This window comes from Artemia sp. Qi Xiang Cuo, chromosome 13 (assembly GCF_049724085.1).
Source record: "Artemia sp. Qi Xiang Cuo chromosome 13, ASM4972408v1, whole genome shotgun sequence".
Taxonomy (NCBI): Eukaryota; Metazoa; Arthropoda; class Branchiopoda; order Anostraca; family Artemiidae; genus Artemia; species Artemia sp. Qi Xiang Cuo.
Window position 1 is genome coordinate 66,116,351 of NC_142806.1, and position 23,008 is coordinate 66,139,358.

The 23,008-nt window shown below is 35.8% G+C and overlaps 1 protein-coding gene and 1 long non-coding RNA gene across 3 annotated transcripts in view; both read right to left on the reverse strand.

The window, feature by feature from the left end:
• The window catches only part of LOC148945563 (uncharacterized), a 230,751-nt gene that overhangs the window by 100,572 nt on the left and 107,171 nt on the right, over window positions 1–23,008 (reverse strand). The window lies entirely within an intron of this gene.
• Window positions 12,911–23,008, reverse strand: part of LOC148945566 (uncharacterized) — a 94,701-nt gene continuing 84,603 nt past the window's right edge. The window contains exon 2 of the long non-coding RNA XR_016142692.1: window positions 12,911–13,193. This is a non-coding gene — a long non-coding RNA (uncharacterized LOC148945566). The remainder of the gene's footprint in view (window positions 13,194–23,008) is intronic.

A 23,008-nucleotide genomic window follows, 5' to 3' on the forward strand; every position in this document is an offset into this window, starting at 1 on the left:
AGGTTGCAGCGGTAGGTAGCAACCTAGTAAGAGACGATAACGCCCAATGTTATGAAATACAAGCCATAGCTCCTAAAAAAGGAGTCAGACCAAAACAAAAAGTACACCATTAGAGCCGCCTTGTCCGAAACCCCTATATAGGAAAACTTCTGTCCCTTGGCTTGAACAGCAAGGGAAATATTTTGGCTTGAAAATCAAGAAAAGTGGCAGCTACTACAACATTCTGCCTAAACGGGATATTTTTTTCTTTTTTTCTTTTCCACCGATAGCTTGGAACTGGAACATCGTAGAGAGTTGTTCAATGGCTCATTTCAAACGAAATTAATTGGGTTAAAAAAGTTTTGTAACTAAAATAAATTATTTCAAAAAGAAAATAAATTGTTCCACTAAAAACTGCATTTTTTATGTCTTTTCATACTGCAGTTTTTTTTTAAAGATATTTGATTTTTGTACATAAATCATAATCGTATACCAGCGGTAAGATTTGAACCCATGCCTCCCAAGAGACTGGTGGCTAACACCAGCTCCTTGGACCACTCGGCCACGCTGCCTCTCATAAATTTATATGTCAATCCGGGTTGCAGCAGTAGCAAGCAACCTAGTAAGAGACGACCGGTCCAATGCTAAGAAATATAAAAACCCAGAACTCCTAAAAACAGAGTAAGATCAAAACAAAAGTAAATCATTAGAACGACCTTTTCTGAAACCCTACTAGATAAATAATGAATGTCGCCATAGTTTTATTAGAGCTATGACGTGAATAGAAAACACGACATTATTTTGTTATTTCTGAAGACGTCATGAAATAATATCATTACGCCATGACGTCATGAAATAAAATTGTTACACCATGACGTCATAATTATTATATAAAATCTAGTAACATAAAATATTACTAAATAACCATATATGACGTAATGAGCGACGTGACGTAAAAAATGAAAAAATCAGTTTTTATTTTATTTTCGTTTTCAGTTCAGAATCGCTAAAGTTATAAACTGCAAAAATTTTTATGGTGTCTGAGAAATAGTTTTAATTTTAAATTTAGACTAGAAAAATACCTAAAAAATTTAAAATTAGATTGATTTTTTGTTAGGTTCTTGGTACTTGATACGTGACGTAAACATTAAACTAATGATTACGTAATGGTTAGATCAAAGCAAGCTACAAGCAAGCTAAAAAAACAGTACTACACAAAAAACAGAGATAGCATCTTGAAAAGAGAAAAGCAAAGGTATTCAACCGACCAGGCGTATCGAGAAGTAAAAATTGAGAGAGCCAAACAAAACATCAAGGAGCGTTATCACAATGATGAAGTTTATAGAGAAGCAACAATTGAGCAAGCTAGACAAAAGAGCAAGGAACAGTATGATAATGATAAAGATTACAGAGAAGCAACAATTGAGCTGGCTAGACAAAAGATCAAGGAGCGTTATCATAATGATGAAGATTACCGAAAAATATATAAGAAAAAAGTTGCTACCAGAATAATGGGTAGACGGGGTGACAAAAGCTATAATGAAAAAATTAAATTCTCTGCGAGGTTGTACCGAAGAATGCATAAGGATAAAGGGAAAGATCACATTCAGAAATACAAGAAGATGGCAAAAATGCAGGCTGATCTTCCTAAATTGAGAAACATTTTACGTATGTTTAACCAGAATCACGAAAAATTACAATAAGGAGCGAACTGTAACCCACGGTAATCCGGGTTGCAGCGGTAGCAAGAAACCTAGTAATTTTTTGTTTCAGTTTTCAGATCATAATCGCAAAGTTTATTATGTAAACTACGAAAATATTTGTGATGTCCGTGCAATAATTTTTATTTCTTATTTTAAACTAGAATAATACCAGAAAATTTTGAAATTAGTTTTGTTTTTTGTTAGGTTCTTTCTACTCAACAGGTGACCTTAACTTGTCCCGTATATGTCACGTAACCATGTGTAGTTCGTGTGATGAATTTGAAAGGTTGAGTCAGCTGTACGCAGAATTCGAAAACCAATTCAAAAACGACAATGCCAAAATAAAAGAGAGAAGAAAAAAGTTAAGAGACGTGCTAACGAAATAAATAAGCTACTGGGTCCGAGATTAACCAAATCAGAACTGGCAATGAACCCGGAACTTCTAATCCAAATGCAGATTATATTAAGGAATCATTCCTTTATTCAATATTGGTCCCTTACTACAGGCGGATTTAAACCTGCAAACCTCGAATCGTGAGGCACACTTTCATCCATTGTGCTGTAGTAAGGTATTCATTGATTTGATTTTTCCACAGAACTGTGTATATACGGATAAATACGTTTTGATAAAGGTATTCTAATGGCTATACTAACTTGACTTTGCAAGTTAGTGTAGCCAAGAGTTATTTCATCATTATAATGACGTCATATACACCACATACCTCTTTTTCTTTTCTATGTTGCAGCAGTTACTATGAGATAGTAATTTAAAAAGCCACAGGAATCAGTTCCTTTGGGCTTGAGTTCACTCTTTACTATACCACAAGAAGAACAAACCCTTCCACATATTGAACTTTGTTAGCTGCCTGATTCTTTGAGGTTAGTCTCTTATTATTAAAACATGCGATTTTATTAATTTCCCCATGCATAAATGTAGGGTTGGAAAGGTCTTTTAGCGGTAAAGAATAAAACTTCCAGAAATGATTCTGAACCGGAAAACAAGCACTTGAAAAGGAATTTTAAATCCTCAAGAAATAGAAAAGAACTTAAAACTAAAATTCCAGCTTCTTTTAGCGTTCTTCTCTGACTTAAGTGGTTCCCAGCAGTTACAGAATTAAAAGTAGAATCACAAAGCGTGTCCGAGTGTTTGCGCTCGATTATAAATTAGGACCTTTGAAATTTAAGATATCCATTGACAAATTCAAGGCTTAGTAGTAGGAAATGGGTAGAGGTAAGAGCCTCAAAATTAGCTAAACGTTCGGTCAACCAAGGCTCAAACTTCATAAAAAAATGTGCCGTGGAAGGGTTTCCATCAGAGGGAACACTTGCCAACACTTTCTTAGGTTTAAGTTAAGACTGTTTATTTGCCAAGTACAAATTTTCGACTTAGCAAGAACCTCGTCTACTTTCACTACATTTATATATAAACATTTCAAGAACATTAAAATTATGTCACCAGTTTGTTTTCCAGTATCGAGATCGTTGATAACCCTTTTCAAGCTTATGTTCTCGTATATATGAGATAGGCATTTTTCATGGGAAGGAATTGATAAATCGTGCTGATTTTGAGAGACAGCAGAATTCATAGCTCCAGTTGGCGAAGTTCAAGATACACGCGGGACTCAGCACATGATATAAACTTGGGGGAAAACAGTTTTGAGAATTGTCACTTAGGCACAAACTAATTGTAACAACTTTAACTAATATATTTGCTATAAACAAAAGTTCTATAAGACGTATACTATAAATTTGATTGACAAAATAAAAAAAAAGAAATGATACAGTGTACTACATTGGAGTATCGACAAAGCTATTCACAGTTCTTTAGCGTAATTGGCCAGTTTGCGATTTTTTCATGCCTTTGCAAAGATGTGCACAAACAAAAAGACCGCCAAAACAAATTGAACATAGTAGACCTGGGATTCCGCCCCTCTTTTTTATAAGTCACAAGACAAAAGGGCTGTTTTCCCAAAGAAGAAACGTTGCCAAGCCATCATTTACGCTCCTCTGTAATCCACGGGCTATTCAATTTGGGAAGTCTCAGCAAAAAATGCCTTTCCACAAGCACAGCCAGGACTTGAAAATAGGTCAAGTGTGAGAAACCATAGATCTATTTAGTGGCAATATTTTGAAGAGAGCTTGAGGTTGTCCAAATGCAAACATTTCCTTATATAATGATCAGACGACTAAATGATTTTCAAATCTCAGGACGAACCAAAAAATTGATATTGGCACCAATTATTTGGTTTTCCATTCCCAATCATTGTTGCCAAATAGATGCCCTAAGGCAAAACATATGCTAAAAATCTTGCTGGATACACCGATAGCGCTATAGCGTGCGATAAGATGTACGAGAGTCCATATCAACTGATAAATTGCACAAAAAAATCGTAAAATTCAATTAGAATTTACAGAAAATCCCAGAAACAAAAAGAACGCCTAGATTCTACGGCGTTTCGAATGGTACACCGGAATTGAAACCCCCTCAGTGGTTCTGGGTGACCCAGAAAAACCAATTCTGTACTAGCCGACGAATTATGGCAATTGCCACTTAATTCAATAACCTTCTTTTTAAAAGAATGAGAGATGGAAAACATTTCTCACTCAGCGCAAAGGGTTTAGAAAAGTTATAAGTTTGCCAGCCCTTTTCAAGTTTATTTACGTTTCGAAACTCAAGGAGTGGCTGAACTAACGAAACCAATATTTTCGAGGTTTCTTCTAAGCTTAAACAAATAAGGAACAAGACACTTGATTCGAGTGAAATCAAATGACCCAATACATTAAGTGGCAATTCAGATCCTAAATGATACTAGACAAGAAGAAAAAATTAATGTATGAATGATTTTTTATTAAAGTAACAATTTTTAAAATTTGAAGCTAAATAACCTTCACCAAAAACATATTAATGAACTTTGTAAAAATAAAACCCAAACTCGGTGATTAAATCATGTTCTGCGCGAGAGTGAACCTTGGCAGCGTGGTGATTAAATCATGTTCTGCGCGAGAGTGAACCTTGGCAGCGTGTCTTAACAAAATTCTCTTTTCAATATAAGCGGCTAAGCACAAGGGACATACGAATGACTTCCTCCCACCGCAAAGGTACCTCATATGCCTTATAAGACTCTGCTTTGTAGCGTATGACTTGGAACACTTCTCACACGACCAAAGCCCTGAAACAGGAAATAGTATCACTTCAATCGAAATGTCATAAGGAGTGTATACACCATTTAAGTTACCACTATACTATGAGACTTGGATCAATTTTATGAATCTTAATGATGTGTCTAAGTAGTGTCCGTCACTCAGTCAGTCCCGTTCCACAAATGGAGCAGACAAAGGATTTTCGAACACCACAAAGACACTTCACATGTCGAACCAGACTATTCCGTGAAGCGTAGACTTTTTCGCATTGTTGACACGGCCATGATTTCTCTGAAAGAAGGTAGGTAAACATCAGCTTGGAAGCCCTTCAAACACTGCCTATGCAATATGCCAGCCAACACTATCATCTAACCTATCCTTAGTTTTCATCTTTTCAATTTGACAAGAAAGTGAACAAATATACATACAACTCAGTGCATAATCCCTTTAGATACAGATGCTAAAACCAAATAGGAATTGCATACAATAAAGTACTTGCAGTGAAATATTTTGCGTTATGTATATTAAATGTCATAGGGGACATCCGTAGCGTTTACGCAGTTAAGGACGAATTGGGAAATATTTACGAGGGGAGAGAGGGTCGGATTCTTTCAGAATGCATTATAAGCCTAATAGTTTAGATTCTAACACATTTTAACTTTAAATACTCCATACCCTTACACGTTTTCAGACCAACCTTGGGTCCGGTTTCTCCTACCTGAACTGCTATAGGAATGGTTATAGGAATTGGTAGTAATTAAAACAAAAACCTAACCGAGGTTATTCTGTGAACACGTTAACCAAAATTGTTTTATTTTTTAAGCTAAAGCCGACATTAGTTAGAAACAATTTACAATTCTAATCATTGGACACCTAAATTATGACGTCTTTCCATATGTCGTAATAAGTTTCGCTTCTCGGCAAGGCCGACAAAGCATACCGGACAGACGAAGGATTTCCGACCTCCACATAGGTATTTCTCATGACGTCGAAGCGATGGCTTCATCATGTACTCCTTCGAACATTTACCACACTTCCAGGGTCCTCCTCCTAGAAGGAGAACATACTTGTCAGATTCCAAAATTGAGGGCAATACTACTACTACTAACAACTCACCGCAGCACCAAGCCACCTGAGGCCAACACAGCTACGCACGCTCCTCCTCCACCCCAATCTATTAAAAGCCTCCCTTTTTACACCCGCCCACGAAGTTCCCATTTCCTTTAAATATTTCTTTATGACGTCCTCCCACCCCAGACGGGGACGACCTGCTTTCCGTTTAGCCCTAGATGGTTGGCCGAAAAAAACAATCTTCGGCAATCTGTCATCCTTCATCCGAACAACATGCCCTAACCACCTCAACCTTTCTTTCATTATAGACCTAGAAAGTGGTATTGAACCACATTTTTCGTAAAGCCTATTGTTTGAAATACGGTCAGTCAGCCGGGTACCCAGAACAATCCTTAAGCAATTTCTCTGGAAAACATCTAGCAAATCTTCATCCGCTTTTCGGAGCGTCCATGCTTCAGAGACATATTTGACCACTGTCATCACTGTAGCTTCTAAGATTATAATCTTGGTTTGCAGACTTATCTTCCTATTCTTCCAGACTTTTTTTAACTGTGAAAAAACACCCTGAGCCTTGGCTATTCTATTTTTAACATCTTCACTACTCCCACCATCTTTACTAATAATACTACCAAGGTAAGTGAAACTGCCCACCTGATCAATCTTTTCATTACCCAACGTCACCTTTTCATCTTCACTTATTCCTAGCCTTAGTGACTTTGTCACCTAACATTAATTTTCAAACCAATACTAGCACCCTGAACGCGCAAAACCTCTAAAACTTCATTCATTTTGCTCACACTTTCATCTAAGATGCTTAAATCATCAGCATAATCTAAGTCAAGGAGACTTTTTCCTCCCCATTTGATTCCGTGGTCTCCCATTGCCTTTCCTGTGCTCCTTAAAAACAAAGTCCATCAAAATAATCAATATAAAGGGGGATAGGACACAACCCTGCTTAACTCCTGATTTAACACAAAACAGGCTGCTAACCTCATTTCATACCTTAACCTCAGCAGAGTTATTCTCGTACATAAAACTAATCACTGTAATCTATTTGTCTGATATACTATACAAGGATAATACCTTTACTAAAGCTCCTCTATCAACAGAATCGAACGCTTGCTCATAATCTATAAAACTGAGGACCAAAGGTGTTTGAAAACTTAGGAACTTCTCAATTATTAACCTAAGAGTGAAAATTTGGTCAACACATCCTCTACCTGTTCTAAAACCGCACGGCTCTTCTCTTAAAACTTTGTCTACGGCATCTCTCAGTCTAAAAAGTATCATATTACTAAGCAATTTGCTACCTACTGAGACCAGACTAATGCCTCGATAATTACCACACTCACTTTTATCACCTTTCTTATAAAGTGGCTTAATTAAGGTTTTCTTAAAATCGTTAGGTACTTCCCCTTTTTCAAAAATCATATTCATAATCTCCAATAACTTATTTCTAACCTAAGAGCCACCATATTTAAAAAACTCATTTACTACCCTATCAGCACCTGGAGCCTTATTATTCTCTAATCCTTTTAGTACTGTTTCTAATTCCTCCTCACAAAACAAATCTTTCTTCACATCCAAGGTATCACAAACTTTTTCATTTGCCTCTATATTTTTTCCTGTAACTCTATCTCGGTTAAGCAAATTCTCAAAATGTTCGGCCCATCTCGCTTTAGCTTTTGTCTTATCGCTAATTGCCACCCCATTCCTATCTTTAACTGGGAGAAGTCCGGATTGACTACTACCTCTCAATTTGTTAACGTGCCAGTACAATATTTTACTATTATGCCGTCTAGCTGCATCTTCTAAATCCTAGGCAATTTTATCCATGGCCTCAACCTCAAACCTCCTTAGTTCATATTTAAATGCTTTCTCCACTTTCTTTACATTTCTTTTGTTTTCATGTGATCTATCACTCAGATAATTCTTGTACAAGTCCTTTCTCCTTTCTATTAAACTTAAAGCTTTTTCACTAATATTCTTAGCTTCAGTGCTAGCTTTCTTCCCTAATACACCTTCAGCAACTTCACAAATTATTTTTCTAAAATTATTCCAACCATCTTCCACATTATCAAATTTTAAACTCTCAAGTTTAGTATTCAACTGTTCCTGGAAAGTTTCTCTCAAATTCTCATCCTGGAGTCTACTAACATCATAACTTCTCAGGAGGTACTTAACCTTCATATTTTTTAGCTTTACATTAACCCTTGACACTACTAGATGGTGATCTTAACTTCTAACATCTATAACAGCACTCCTATATACCCTAGCATCTTCTATTCACCCTGCCAGTCTTCGATTTACTATAATATAATCAATAAGGTTTGCTGTCTTACCATCACGTGAAGACCATTTTAGCTTATGAGCCATTTTATGACCAAACACCGTATTGGTTATAACTAGATTGTTATACCTACAAAATTGCAAAAGTCTGTATCCATTACTGTTTTCTTTTCCTACACCAAATTTACCTAAGCTGGGATACCATCTATCCTTATTTCTACCAACCAGGGCGTTAAAATCTCCCAGCAATAACATCATATTTCTACCTGGGACCTTGTCTATTTGCTCCTGTAACTGTAAGTAAAATTCATCTGAGTCACTAGTATCTCCATCAGTTGGTTCTACAGGGGCATATACTACTATAACTGATACCCTGAACTTTCTAGTCATAAACTGAGCAATTAGTATTCTATTATTAATACCTTCCCAGCCTAAACAAGACTTAGCAGCTTCCTTATTCATCATGAGCCCTACTCTCTATCTATGTAACCCATCCTTCCTGCCTGAGTAAACAAATTCTATATCACCTAATTTCAAGCTTCCTACCCCTGGGATATGAGTTTCTGAAACTCCTAATAGATCCAGTTCGAATCGTCTGAATTCGTCAGTCAAAATGTCGACACGATAGTCGTTTTTTAATGTCGTAACATTCCAAGTTCCAATTTTCATGTTCTTTAAATCATTGAAATTGTTTTCGCCTCAGGAGAAGCAATGATCCCGGATACCAGTGCAGGACGGGGATCACATATCTTCTCTAGTCAACACCGAAGTGCTTAAGCCGGCTTAGAACCGGACAGCAAGAAGTCCCTGGGACCTCCAAGAATGGAGGCTTTGTGCAAACCTGGGCACATCTTGGTCACAACATGGTTTTCAGCGCGTGGTGATGCTCTTCTATCAACAAGAGTCGAAATTCTGCACAGACAATCTCAATCCTATTTCCTCTGACTCGGTATATATTCATGCCTACAAATTTTATGCTACTATGGGGAGGCAACCCATAATAGATAAATTAGCTAGGAAGAGGTTTTTCAGCCCAAAGACTCCCATCAAAACATACCAATCCCAGAAGAATTGTCCATTAGTCAGAATCCCGTGCGAATGCTGTGTCGTTTACTAGGCTATAATTTCCTCGAGCGGCGCCACTCCTCAAGGTGGAATAGAGTTGACCGCAATGTCCTCAGTTTTGCAGGTGACCTGAAAATGTCAAGGCCGTCGTTTGCAGAGGCCGTTGTCCAAAGATCTGGATCTTACGCCCTGCCGCAATTGTCCTGCTATAGAGGATCCTCCCGCGATGGTGTTCTTCATCACCATGCAATTTAACCCATTGCTGGGAGAAGGTTTGCAACTCATGTAACTTGTGGATAAACCAGTGGGCCCTTTTGAGTGTACATTTGAGGGGCCTTCTTCCTCCTCCGCCTGTATTTATGACCCCGGGCAAGGATGCCCCAGTTTCTATTATGGAGCCCCCCTGGGACAAGGTCCACCCTTGGTCTACGCCTCCTATTGAGGTACCCTACATATCTGTAGGTAGTTCCCCTATCGCCACCTGGGGACATGCTGAGTGGCCTAGGGGAAACCATACCAACAAATCACTTGTTTTGCAAAGGCCATAAGTCAGTGACATGTTTACACAGTTACTTATAAATATACACAACTCCCTAACATGACATGTATTTGTTATACAGGAATTTATCGCTCAGTGACACATTTAACCTACTACTTATAATTATGTGTAACTCACTGACTAGGCAGATAAGTTATATAAAGAAATATATAACTCACTGACATATTTAGCCTACTACTTAAAATATGTGTAACTCACTGACAAGGCCTATATAATTTATATACAGAAATATATAACTCAGTGACACATTTAGCCTACTACTTATAAATATGTGTAACTCACTGACTAGGCCTATATAAGTTATATACAGAAATATATAACTGAGTGACTAATTTAGCCTACTATTTATAAATATGTGTAACTCAATGACTAGGCCTATATAAGTTATATATAGAAATATATAACTGAGTGACATATTTAGCCTACTGCTTATAAATATGTGTAACTCAATGACTAGGCATATAAGTTATATACATAAATATATAACTCAGTGACATATTTAACCTAATACTTATAAATATGTGTAACTCACTGACTAGGCCTATTACTTTGCTTATCACTAATTATGGCCCCGTTCCTATCTTTAATTGGGACCAGATTGTCTAGAGAAGGCCAGATTGTCTACTTTATTCAGTTTATTAACATGCCAGTACCATATTTTCCTATTATGCCGTCTAGCTGCATCTTTCAGATCCTCAGCAATTTTATTCACGGTCTCCACTTCACACCTCCTTAATTCATGTTTTGATGCTTTCTCCACTTTCTTTACATTTTCACACGATCTATAGCTCAGATAATTCTTTTACAAGCCGTTTCTCCTCCTTATTGAACATAAAACATTTTCACTAATATTCCTAGCTGCGTTTCTAACTTTCTGTCCTAAGACACCATCAGCAACTTCACAAATTGTTTTCCCAAATTATTCCTTCCATCTTCTACATTGTCAGATTTAAACTTTCCAGTTTAGTATTGAACGATTCCGGGAAGTTTCTCTCCAATTCTCAACCTGGAGTCTATCAACGTCATAACTTCCAGAAAGGTAGCTACCCTACTTGAAATTTCATCTTATTCTGATCCTGAGCTTGTGGATGAAACCACAATGAAAATCGTGTATATACCAAGATGTAACAATAAATATTAGGTTGAGTACGAAGTAATAGGCCATCCAGGCGTATTAGAAACGCCAGAAAGATATTGCCGAAAGATACACCATCAAGGTCGAGTAAGAGACCCCCTGAAATTCCGTTGGAAAGGACACCCTTCAGGGAGAGCTAGAAATCCCCTGAACTCCCTTTGAAAAGTTACAACATCCTCACAGAGTGAGAGACCCCCTGACACCCTTTCGGAAAGGTGCAGTATCCTTTCCGATTTTTTATCTTGCCAAAAAACAGGGTTGAGACTGAAAAAGGATTTTAAGCCATGCAGAGTAACCCCCTGAAAAGTGGCCCGAAATATGATCTTACTCCTAATTCCCCTATCTATCTTGGTATAGCTAAAATATCCAGTATTCACATAGCTAAAAATGAAAAAAAAATTTTTTACATGCATTTTTATCAATAAATAAATGTACAGTGGCGTCATTTCATTATGAGCTAAAAGGGGACTCGGTTGTTGGAGATCAATTTTTCTTCACAGTGGTTAGCACAGGTCTCTCCCAAAATTGACTAATAATAGTAAGAAGTAATTTAAAAGTGTCTAATGAATATAGATAGAACATATGTTGGAAAGTAATTTACAGTCTTATTGCAACAATGGGAACGGGGACAAGATCTCTTCCAAAAATATGAACCATAGCATTGAAATCCAACAATTTCACAAGAGTTTTTTCACTAAATGTCAACATCAGATCACTGAGCCTTCTTTCGCCGTTGTTTTTAAATAGGTTTTAATCAGGCTCAACGTAGAAAAGAATCTCTCATTACTAGCCGTTGTGATAGACAGAGTAATGAAGATTTGCATATTTTCTTGAGACAACCGTGAAGTTCAAAGAAATCTTTTGGCTTATTGACTAATGAGCATATATATCTTCTCACAAGATCCGTCTGCGAGGCCAACAGAGTTGTGTCAATGTAAGCTTCTTTGTAATGCGCTGCTACACTAGCTAGTCGGCTAGTATTGATGAAGTGCGGCAAATCGACATCTATTGCAGAGATTGTCTCTAACGGTGGAAGAGCATTTATGAAGCTGCTTTCAAACTTGGAGCACAATCTGTCTGTCACGAGAAAATGATCCCTTCTTAGAGCATTTTTAGTTGATTCTTTCACTTCAGCAAGATCACTTTTTCCAAAAGTTCACATTGTGACAAAATCACGTAAGCAGGAAGTTACTTGTTGTGCACGCTTTGGTCTTTTACGTGAAAAATCAGAATTCTGAAAATTTTGCGAAAGATCTTGAGTCAGGCTGCACTCACAAGGAAATTCTTTTGCTCTATGAAAGCATCAAAACCATCGTCAGTTCATATATCTAAAATTTTATCTCGCATACCTGCAATAAGACCAGTAGCTCTAGAGAAAACTAGATCTACCTCCTGCTCAGACAAAGTTCGTGGAACAAATTTTTTTTTCCGCTTAATGGAGTATAAATATAAATTCAAATGTATGAAGTCTGGCTGTGAGTTCGTGGGCCTGAGCTTCCGATTTCCCGTCGCTATAAGTTCTGTTAATTGATAAAACGGTCAAAATACAGTTGTACCTATTCAGTACTTTGTTCACCGATCTATCTTGGTATGCTCATCTGTAGCACATGATTTCTCCAGGTAAAGAACAGTTATGCCGATGGATTTTTGAGCATTAACAAACAGTTGGTAGCATGTATAGTTTCAAACAGTTCGTGGTAACGAACTGTAAGTAAGGAGCGACCCGGCTCAATGGTAACCGAAACTCTAAAAAACGGTATTTTGATACAAATAGATACATCAAAAGAATCAGTACCTACATTTCGAAGGAAGAACTTAAGTCTGTATGAGACAAGTGAAGAACAAAAGGACATGCCAAAATAGAAGCTATAAAATTTTTTATGGGGAAACCAAATCGCTAAGAACAAAGTTTTCAAAAATGAGTCCGAAATTCCTAAAGTACTAAATAAGAAGATTTACATCTGCAACTGAGCATACAATCCCTTTATTGTCAGATCTACATAAAAGAAAAAGAATTACAAGGTTGTCAAGACTTATCACAAGATGGTTTTTAGAGAACAGAAACTGGCCTTCTTAATGTGACGATTCAAACTTGACCTCTTAGAAAACGAAGATTGGCAAAATTCACAGGTGAACTTTTTCGTCCCACTACATTCGTATCGCGAGTGTTGCCTTAGTGACTTCATATGCTTGTACTTCTTGCCACAGACAACGCAGAGGTAAAACATCGGGCGGTCTACCATTCTCTGACCTGCAATAGTTTGATTTTTTCAGAATCTGTTCACAAATTTTATCGTTAAGTAATTTGCATTGACATTAGATCTATCACTCTCCTTAACCCAATTGCAAAATAACATGCTTTCAGTACGTTCGTCTAAAAACCAATTAAATCTTGGAAAAATTCCTTACGCGTTACATACGAAGGTTCTTAAACAAAATTTAATTAGCAACGATATGCTAACAATACACCCTTGCCTTTTCTCCCCTGAAAATGAGCTACTTATTTAACGAAGACTACACACACCAATGAGATCTTTTGAACACCAAGTGAAAGCCTGATAGTGGCTTCATATTCATTTCCTAGCAAAATACTTAAAATGATTGGCCAGCTAAAAATAACCCATCAATTCGAAACAAGTTTACATTCCTAAGGATTTTGTATAAACATGTACAACAAGCCTCCTTAGCCAGTAAAAAATCACCATTTATCAGTCATAAATTAATGAAAAAGAATAGCAATAGGAAATATGCACATCCTTCAATACCCCTAAACTGAGAAGTTGCTTACAAGTGTGATTCCATTATGGCATTTAATTTTACACGATACGTTTGAAGTTTTTCAACTTCTTATCCGTGAACCTAGCTTAATAATCGCCTAAAAGCCCATAGTCCCTTAAAATAGGAAATTTCAGCAAAAAATAGCCACTATAGGGTCTTATTAGTTGACCCCAAGGCTGAAGTAAATTATCTTGTAAAGTTAAAGCACAAGGAAGGGGGGGGGGGGTACAGTTTTGCAAACCATCTAACTATCACTGTCAATATCTTGGTAAATAAATAGACCGGTTTGTTTTATTAAGCAAATTTAAATTTTCACAGATTCATTCATATTCCAACAGAACAGACAGGAACGTTTGGTACTAGTGCATTATGCGGGCACCGCTATATACTGTATGTGGAATGTCAAACGGGATATGCTACAGTCACCCGACAAAACCCGTCAAACGGGCAAGAGATCACTATAGATAAATGATTGCAAAGCCGTGGTTTCTCAATGAGTTACAATATTTAGACGATTGTTTTCTTAGGTTTAGGGGGGAAGTTACCTAGATTAGGTTAGGCTACGTATTTAATATATTCTATGCCTTACCCCCCACCCCTAATGTGCAAATATATAGCCCAAATTTATTTCTAAACTATTATATTTTCATCCTATTTTATTTTAGTGATAAACTTATATATTAATAATATTTTATTTTATTAACATTAACCAAACTTGACATCTTTCGCGGAGCCCGCATAATGCACCAGCACCGAAAGTTTTACCGTAGACATAATAAATCGGTCATCATGTATTTATTCCGTTATAAATTTAAGAAAATTGATTTCTGGACCACATGTTGAGAGCGTCGCTCAATTCTGAGGTTCTACAAGCCTAACTGCCTTCGTAAGTATGACCAAACCATACCAAAAGAATAAGTAGGTTTTAATAGTACGAGTAACATGGTTTAACCAAAGCTAGAAACAAAACAACTAATTGAACGTCACAGGTGTTCAGCATCGATTGGTAGGCTCAATATAATATTCAAATCTGTTTTCTTTATCAATGGTTGGCCTGGATCTCGAAAGCCGCAGAATTACAAACGAGCCGAATCAGGTGATGAATTCGCAAGACTTAAAGTAGCTACAGGACAGACTAGCATAGACGAAAATAAGAAAAATTAACCATTTATTAAAATAAACTGGATTCAAGACATGCCTTACATAAACAGGGATTCGATAAACACTCAAATATATAGATAAGAACAGAAGCAGGGACTTGTGTTTACTTGGGTAGGGAGCGATCATATCCTAACAAGGAAAAATTGAAATATCGGGTCCGAACACGTACGATCTAACATGGTATTCAACCTGCCATGAAACTTTTTAACACAACTAACATATTGATAAGTATAGATATCCACATTTCCATATCTCGAAATTTTAACTTGTATTTAATAATTGGTTGTTAGGCAACAGCCATAAAGTTGGGTGTTTGGGGTAGGATTTCTTCAGTAGAATAACAATCTGATTCTTTACCTAAAAAGTATGGGAACGCGGCAAAAAAGACATCTTTTCACTCAAGAAATCGTTCAAATCCAAAGTTAAGATTATATATGATTCTCTCCATAACACAGTAATTAGATTAGCTGAATCTTCGGTTTGTATTGATGTTTCAAAGCCGCTTACTATAGGAAACACCAAAACGGTAACTTGGCATTTTCACTACAATATAGAACCATCATTTAACAATCACTTTAACTGACTTAGAATGACACTACATCTATTCGATTGATGCCGAAGTCTTTATATATATATATATATATATATATATATATATATATATATATATATATAATAGTATATACAGAGTAACAGCTCTAGTGTAAATATAATGACGTAACTAGAGATAATCTTGTTTTGTTCTTGGATATCTAAATTCCTTTCCCACTTCCAAGCTAAATGCTTCAATACACGGAAACTACAATTTAGTGGGATAGGGGAGAATTAACATATACACAACCTCAAAAGATTGTGACCTATAAATTAACTGGTTCTGTATTTTTGACACGACCAGGAAGAATCCTTTCCATCTACCCCACCCCCTAGGACAGACTTATGTGTATCTATTACACTTTCGAAGTTGCTTTAGCACCAGCAATAAACGAGACAAAAAACATGCATCGCAATTTCTCATAAACCTAAGGGCTTTAAATCGAGTGTCCTCTGTCTTTGCTAGGTTATACTTTTAATACGATATTTCAATGATTAAAACATGTACAAAAAAGCCATCATTCAAGGTCTGGGACATGTGTTTCGCCGGGAAGATCTGAACTTTGGGTGATCATTTTTCCTTCACTTTATGCACTCGCTCACGATGTCTCTTTAATGTATATTTTGTTTTGATCTGACTTTCCTATGCAGGTTTCCTATATATTTTCCTTGCTGTTCAAGCCAAGGGACAGAAAGTTTACTATACAGGGGTTTTGAACAAGGCGGTTCTAATGGTGTACTTTTTGTTTTGATCTGACTCCTTTGTTAGGAACTATGGGTTTTTATATTTCTTAACATTGGACGTGTTCGTCTCTTACTAGGTTGCTAGCTACCGCTGCAACCCGGATTCCCTTGCTGTTCAATCCAAGGGACAGAAAGCTTACTATACAGGGATTTCGGACAAGGCGGTTCTAATGGTGTACTTTTTGTTTTGATCTGACTCCTTTTTTAGGAACTATGGGTTTTTATATTTATTAACATTGGACGTGATCGTCTCTTACTAGGTTGCTAGCTAGCTAAAGTTCTAACTATGAACTTTAATCGCTCTTTAATGTAAATATAAAAAAATAGAGTTGTGAGAAAGTAAAACTTTAGCGTAAACTAACTTTTAACTATAATAACGGAATAACTTTCATATACGGAATAACCTTTCATATCCTTCATATAACTTTCATATAACGCCTTTCATATAACTTTAGCGTAACTTGGCGTTGAGGAGGGGACAGCCCCCTTTCTTAGTGAAACAGCCCCCTTTCTTCCCTTTCATGAAATCTAAATTTTTTAGTCCGATGCAATTTGAGTTCTGGAAGTCTCACTCTGCTGAGCATACTATTATGGCAATGACTCAGTTTGTTCATGACGCCCTCGACAAAGGTGATATTCCTGCTACAATTTTTATTGACATTAAAAAGGCATTTGATACGATTTCCCATAAAATATTGCATGTATTGCTTAGTAATGTCATACCTAAAAAAACGAATTAGAATCCTAGAATTACCAAATCAAAGAATTAGAATCAAAATTCGGTATACATGGCATTAGTAGAAAATTATCAAAAAAGGGACAGTTTTCCTATTTTTTACGCTAGTTTAGTTCATTCTCCAAACGCTAAAGTTTTACTTTCTCACAACTCTATTTTTTTATATGAAAGTTATACGCTAAAGTTTACGCTAAAGTTTTACTTTCTCACAACTATTTTTTTTAAACAATAAAAAACTTTTGCGTAAAGAGCGAGGCGTTATATGAAGTTTGGCAAGATATGAAAGGGACTGTCCCCTCCTCAACGCCAAGTTACGCTAAAGTTTTACTTTCTCACAACTCTATTTTTTTTAAACGATAAAAAACTTTTGCGTAAAGATCGAGGCGTTATATGAACTTTTGCGTTATATGAACGAACTTTTGCGTTATATGAACTTTTGCGTTATATGAACTTTTGCGTTAAACGAACTTTTTGCGTTAAACGAACTTTTTGCGTTAAACGAACTTTTTGCGTTAAACGAACTTTTGCGTTAAACGAACTAACGAAAAAACGAACTTTTTGCGTTAAACGAACTTTTTGTGTTAAACGAACTTTTGCGTTATATGAACTATATTAACTTTTTGCGTTAAACGAACTTTTGCGTTATATGGACTAACGAACAAACGAACTTTTTGCGTTAAACGAACTTTTGCGTTATATGAACTTTTGCGTTATATGAACTTTTGCGTTATATAAACGAACTTTTGGGTTATATGAACTTTTGCGTTATATGAACTTTTGCGTTAAACAAACTTTATGCGTTAAACGAACTTTTTGCGTTAAATGAACTTTTTGCGTTAAACGAACTTTTGCGTTATATGAACTTTTGCGTTATATGAACTTTTGCGTTATATAAACAAACTTTTGCGTTATATGAACTTTTGCGTTAAACGAACTTTTTGCGTTAAACGCACTTTTTGCGTTAAATGAACTTTTTGCGTTATACGAACTTTTGCGTTATATGAACTAACGAACAAACGAACTTTTTGCGTTAAACGAACTTTTGCGTTATATGAACAAACGAACAAACGAACTTTTTGCGTTAAACGAACTTTTTGCGTTAAACGAACTTTTTGCGTTAAACGAACTTTTGCGTTATATGAACGAACTTTATATACGAACTTTTAGAACGAACTTTTACGTTATATGAACTTTTGCGTTATATGAACGAACTTTATATGAATGAACTTTTGCGTTATATGAACGAACTTTAAATATTAACGTTAACGTTAAATATTAACGTGAACGTTAAATATCCATGGTATCCGAGCAATAGTTTGAACATTTCAACACAAGCTGGAAAAATACCTTAAAATGTTAAAATTAGTTTTATTTTTGGTTAGGTTCTAACTACCCGATGTGGGATTGACTATGTATTTTCAGACCAAAAAATTACATTTTTTAATATATATTTTATTTTTCAGTTTAGAATCGCTAAAGTTATTATGTAAACTGCAAAAATATTTATATCTGAGCAATAATTTTAATCTTTTCATTCAAACTAACAAAATACCTGAAAATTTAAAAATTAGTTTTATTTTTTGTTAGGTTATGGATACCTGATACGAGTTATAAGAAGTGTTAATTAGATGAAGATATTATTTCTTGTTTTGTAATAAGATGCCTTCTAAGCGAGTTATTATACGTAATTTAAAAAAAACAGTACTTTACAAAAAACAGAGACAACATCTTGGAAAGAAAATAGCAAAGGTATTCAACTGACAAGGCGTATCGAGAAGTAATAATTGAGAGAGCAAAACAAAACAGCAAGATGTGTTATCACAATGATGAAGATTATAGACATGCGAAAATTGATATAGCCAAACAAAAGAGTAAGGAATGGTATGATAATGATGAAGATTACCGAAACAAACATAAGAAAAAAGTTGCTACCAGAATAATGGGTAGATACTGGGTTGACAAAAGCTATAATGAAAAAATTAAATTCTCTGCGAGGTTGTACCGAAGAGCGCATAAGGACAAAGGGAAAAATTAAATTCAGAAATACAAGAAGATGGCAAAAATGCAGGCTGATCTTTGTAAATTGAGAAACATTTTACGCATGTTTCATCGGGATCACGAAAAGTATTCAAAATTACAGATTAAAATTCTCTTTGAAAGAGCGGATGCTGTTGAAAAGTCGGCTAGAAATTCTTTGGCAAAGCTTCATAGTAATATCCAAAAGAAATGTTGTCAGTTTAACGAAAAGCTTCCAAGGTATGGATTGGCAACTGCGGAACAGTTTATATATGCAATGAAAAATGTTCGACAACACAGTGAATATACGGAGGCTTACTTCTTAGAAAATTCGTATATTAATTTTGGAAGGAGTAATTGCAGTTTATGCAGCAGCAATAAAAATATATATGCAAGCATACCTATCAACAGCAAAGGAAAAGCAATGTTTTTCAATTATGGCGAAAACGAGCCTGTTAGGGTTATTAGTAAATGTGTTTGTAAGACTAATGATTTAGAACAAATTCCTGGAACACCGACTCAAGAAAAAAGCATTTCTAACTGTGTTTTAAACAGTTCGTTTAGTTCTACTGAATATTTGGCAAAAAATTCTCTGTGTAGTAGAACAAACTGTCCTGAAAAGTACGAGACAACTATAAAAAAATGCTCTAAAACTAGATCTGACAAGGAAATTATGATGGCTGAAGTCACCTATAACAATCTGAGTATACATTCAAAACCAAAAATTGGGCAGCAGGTTACTTGGCAATGTCACCCTGATATGTGCAAGCTCTATCCGACGGATATTGAACTATGTCAAATTCTTTTTGATATCCTTGAAAATAATATAGCATTAAAATTTTCAACTGACAAATTGGTTAATTTCTACCTTGGCGGCTTGGATTATTGTGAAATCAATTACAGGGACACAAGAAAGTATGGGCACTCGTTATACTGTAGCCCAAATGAGGGATGTCAGAGCTATTTGCGTTCTCTAAGGGCACTAGCTCCAAATTTTCCAGTCTTGAACTGTTTCATTAATAGCGTATATAAGGCAGTATGAAAATGTAAGATTATACAACATATTAATCTACTAAAAGTCGACGGCTCGTACAAGGAACTAAGTCATTACATAGAAGAAGTGTCAAGTAGACTCTGTCGTAATAATAGTCAAGACTTCATTTACGGTGATAGCAATATTAGAGTTTTTGTGGATGAAAATACAATAATAAAATTATTTGGTGAGAGCCTTGATAAGGTAGCTAACAACAGGGATGTATACCTCACAATGCATTGTGACAGTTGTGAGCAGATAAAGACAAAATACCAATTGAAGAGTCTAAGATCCCTTTCAAATAAGAAAGGTTTTGATGTAATGATGGGCACGATTTTAGAACACCTACAACAGGACATACCCAAAGATGACAGAGAACAACTAATTCAATGTATCCGGGTTGCAGCGGTAGCTAGCAATCCGGGTTGCAGCGGTAGCTATCAACCTAGTAAGAGACGATCACGTCCAATGTTAAGAAATATAAAAACCCATAGCTCCTAAAAAAGGAGTCAGATCAAAACAAACAGTACACCATTAGAACCGCCTTGTCCGAAACCCCTGTATAGGAAATTTTCTGTCCCTTGGCTTGAACAGCAAGGGAAATATATTGGCTTGAAAATCAAGAAAATTGACTTTAACCACGTTAGTCTTCCCAAACGGGATATTTTTTTTTCTTTTTTTGTATCCAGAGATAGCTTGGCACTGGAACATCGTAGAGGGTTGTTCAATAGCTCATTTTAAAGGAAATTAATTGGGTTAAAAATCTATAGTAACTAAAATAAATTATTTCTAAAAGAGAATAAATTTTTCCAATAAAAACTGTATTTTTGATGCAGTGACGTCATAATTACTATATAAGAAACGTCAAAACTGTAAATGGTCTCATTCATGAATACATAACGTCATACACCGTGACGTCATAATTAGTATATAAGGAAAGTCAAAACTGAAAATTCTCTCATTCTTGATTAGAATAATGGTTAGATCAAAGTAGGCTATACGCAAGTTTAAAAAAGAGTACTACACAAACAACCGATATAGTAACTTTAAAAGAAAAAAGCAACGGTATTCAACCGACCAGGTGTATCGAGAAGTAATAATTGAGAGAGCAAAACAAAGTTATTCAACCGACCAGGCGTATCGAGAAGTAATACTTGAGAGAGCAAAAGAAAACAGCAAGATGTGTTATCACAATGATGAAGATTATAGACATGCAAAAATTGAGACAGCCAAACAAAAGATCAAGGAACAGTATGGTAATGATGAAGATTACCGAAACAAACATAAGAAAAAACTTGCTACCAGAATAATGGGTAGATACTGGGGTGACAAAAGCTATAATGAAAAAATTAAATTCTCTGCGAGGTTTTACCGAAGAACACATAAGGACAAAGGGAAAAATTACATTCAGAAATACAAGAAGATGGCAAAAATGCAGGCTGATCTTCGTAAATTGAGAAACATTTTACGCATGTTTTACCAGGATCACGAAAAGTATTCAAAATTACAGATTAAATTCTCTTTGAAAGAGCGGATGCTGTTGAAAAGTCGGCTAGAAATGCTTTGGCAAAGCTTCATAGTAATATACAAAAGAAATGTTGTCAGTTTAATGAAAAGCTTCCAAGGTATGGATTGGCAACTGGGGAACAGTTTATAGATGCAATGAAAAATGTTCGACAACACAGTGAATATACGGAGGCGTACTTCTTTGAAAATTCGTATATTAATTTTGGAAGGAGCAATTGCAGTTTATGTAGCAGCAATAAAAAAATATATACAAGGATACCTATCAACAGCGAAGGAAAAGCAATGTTTTTCAATTATGGCGAAAACGAGCCTGTTAGGGTTATTAGTATATGTGTTTGTAAGACTAATGATTTAGAACAAATTCCTGGAACACCGACTCAAGAAAAAAGCATTTCTAACTGTGTTTTAAACAGTTCTTTTAGTTCTACTGAATATTTGGCAAAAAATTCTCTGTGTAGTAGAACAAACTGTCCTGAAAAGTACGAGACAACTATTGAAAAATGCTCTGAATCTAGATCTGACAAGGAAATTATGATGGCTGAAGTCACCTATAACAATCTGAGTAAACATTCAAAACCAAAAATTGGGCAGCAGGTTACGGGCAGGTTAAGGGCACTAGCTCCACATTTTCCTGTCTTGAACTGTTTCATTAATAGAGTATATAATGCAGTATCAAAATGTAAGATTATACAACATATTAATCTACTAAAAGTCGAGGGCTCGTACAAGAAACTAAGTCATTATATAGAAGAAGTATCAAGTAGACTCTGTCGCAATAATCGTCAAGACTTCATCTACGGTGATAGCAATATTAGAGTTTCTGTGGATGAAATTACAATAATAAAATTATTTGGTGAGAGCCTTGATAAGGTAGCTAACATCAGGGATGTATACCCCACAATGTATTGTGACAGTTGCGAGCAGATAAAGACAAAATACCAATTGAACAGTCTAAAATCCCTTTCAAATAAGAAAGGTTTTGATGTAATGATGGCCACGATTTTAGAACACCTACAACAGGACATACCCAAAGATGACAGAGAACAGCTAATTCATTGTACAGGTTGGAAAGAGGATGTCATAGATTCATTCTCTGTCTGTAATTACTGTGCTGGGAAAATGTTGAAAAGTCAGGAGAATGTCCGATCAGTATTAAATAACCTTCATATAGACTGTACACCGGAATGTATAAAATGTTTAAATAATTTTGAAATGGCAATGATTTGATTTGTAATGCCTTGTCTTACGATCATCATATTAGGGTAGGTAACTGCATTGAAGAGACCTAGAACATAACTTGTTGACGCTCTTAAGGGGAGAATAGTATATCTACCTGTTGATGTGCAAGCAAATGCTGATATTCAGCCTGAAAAACTTCTTAACATTGATAGTTTTGTAGTCATTGTCAATGGCCAGCCTACTTACAACAAGAATGTTTGGACTGCACTAATAGATCTGAGAAAAGTCCATGGAGCACTGT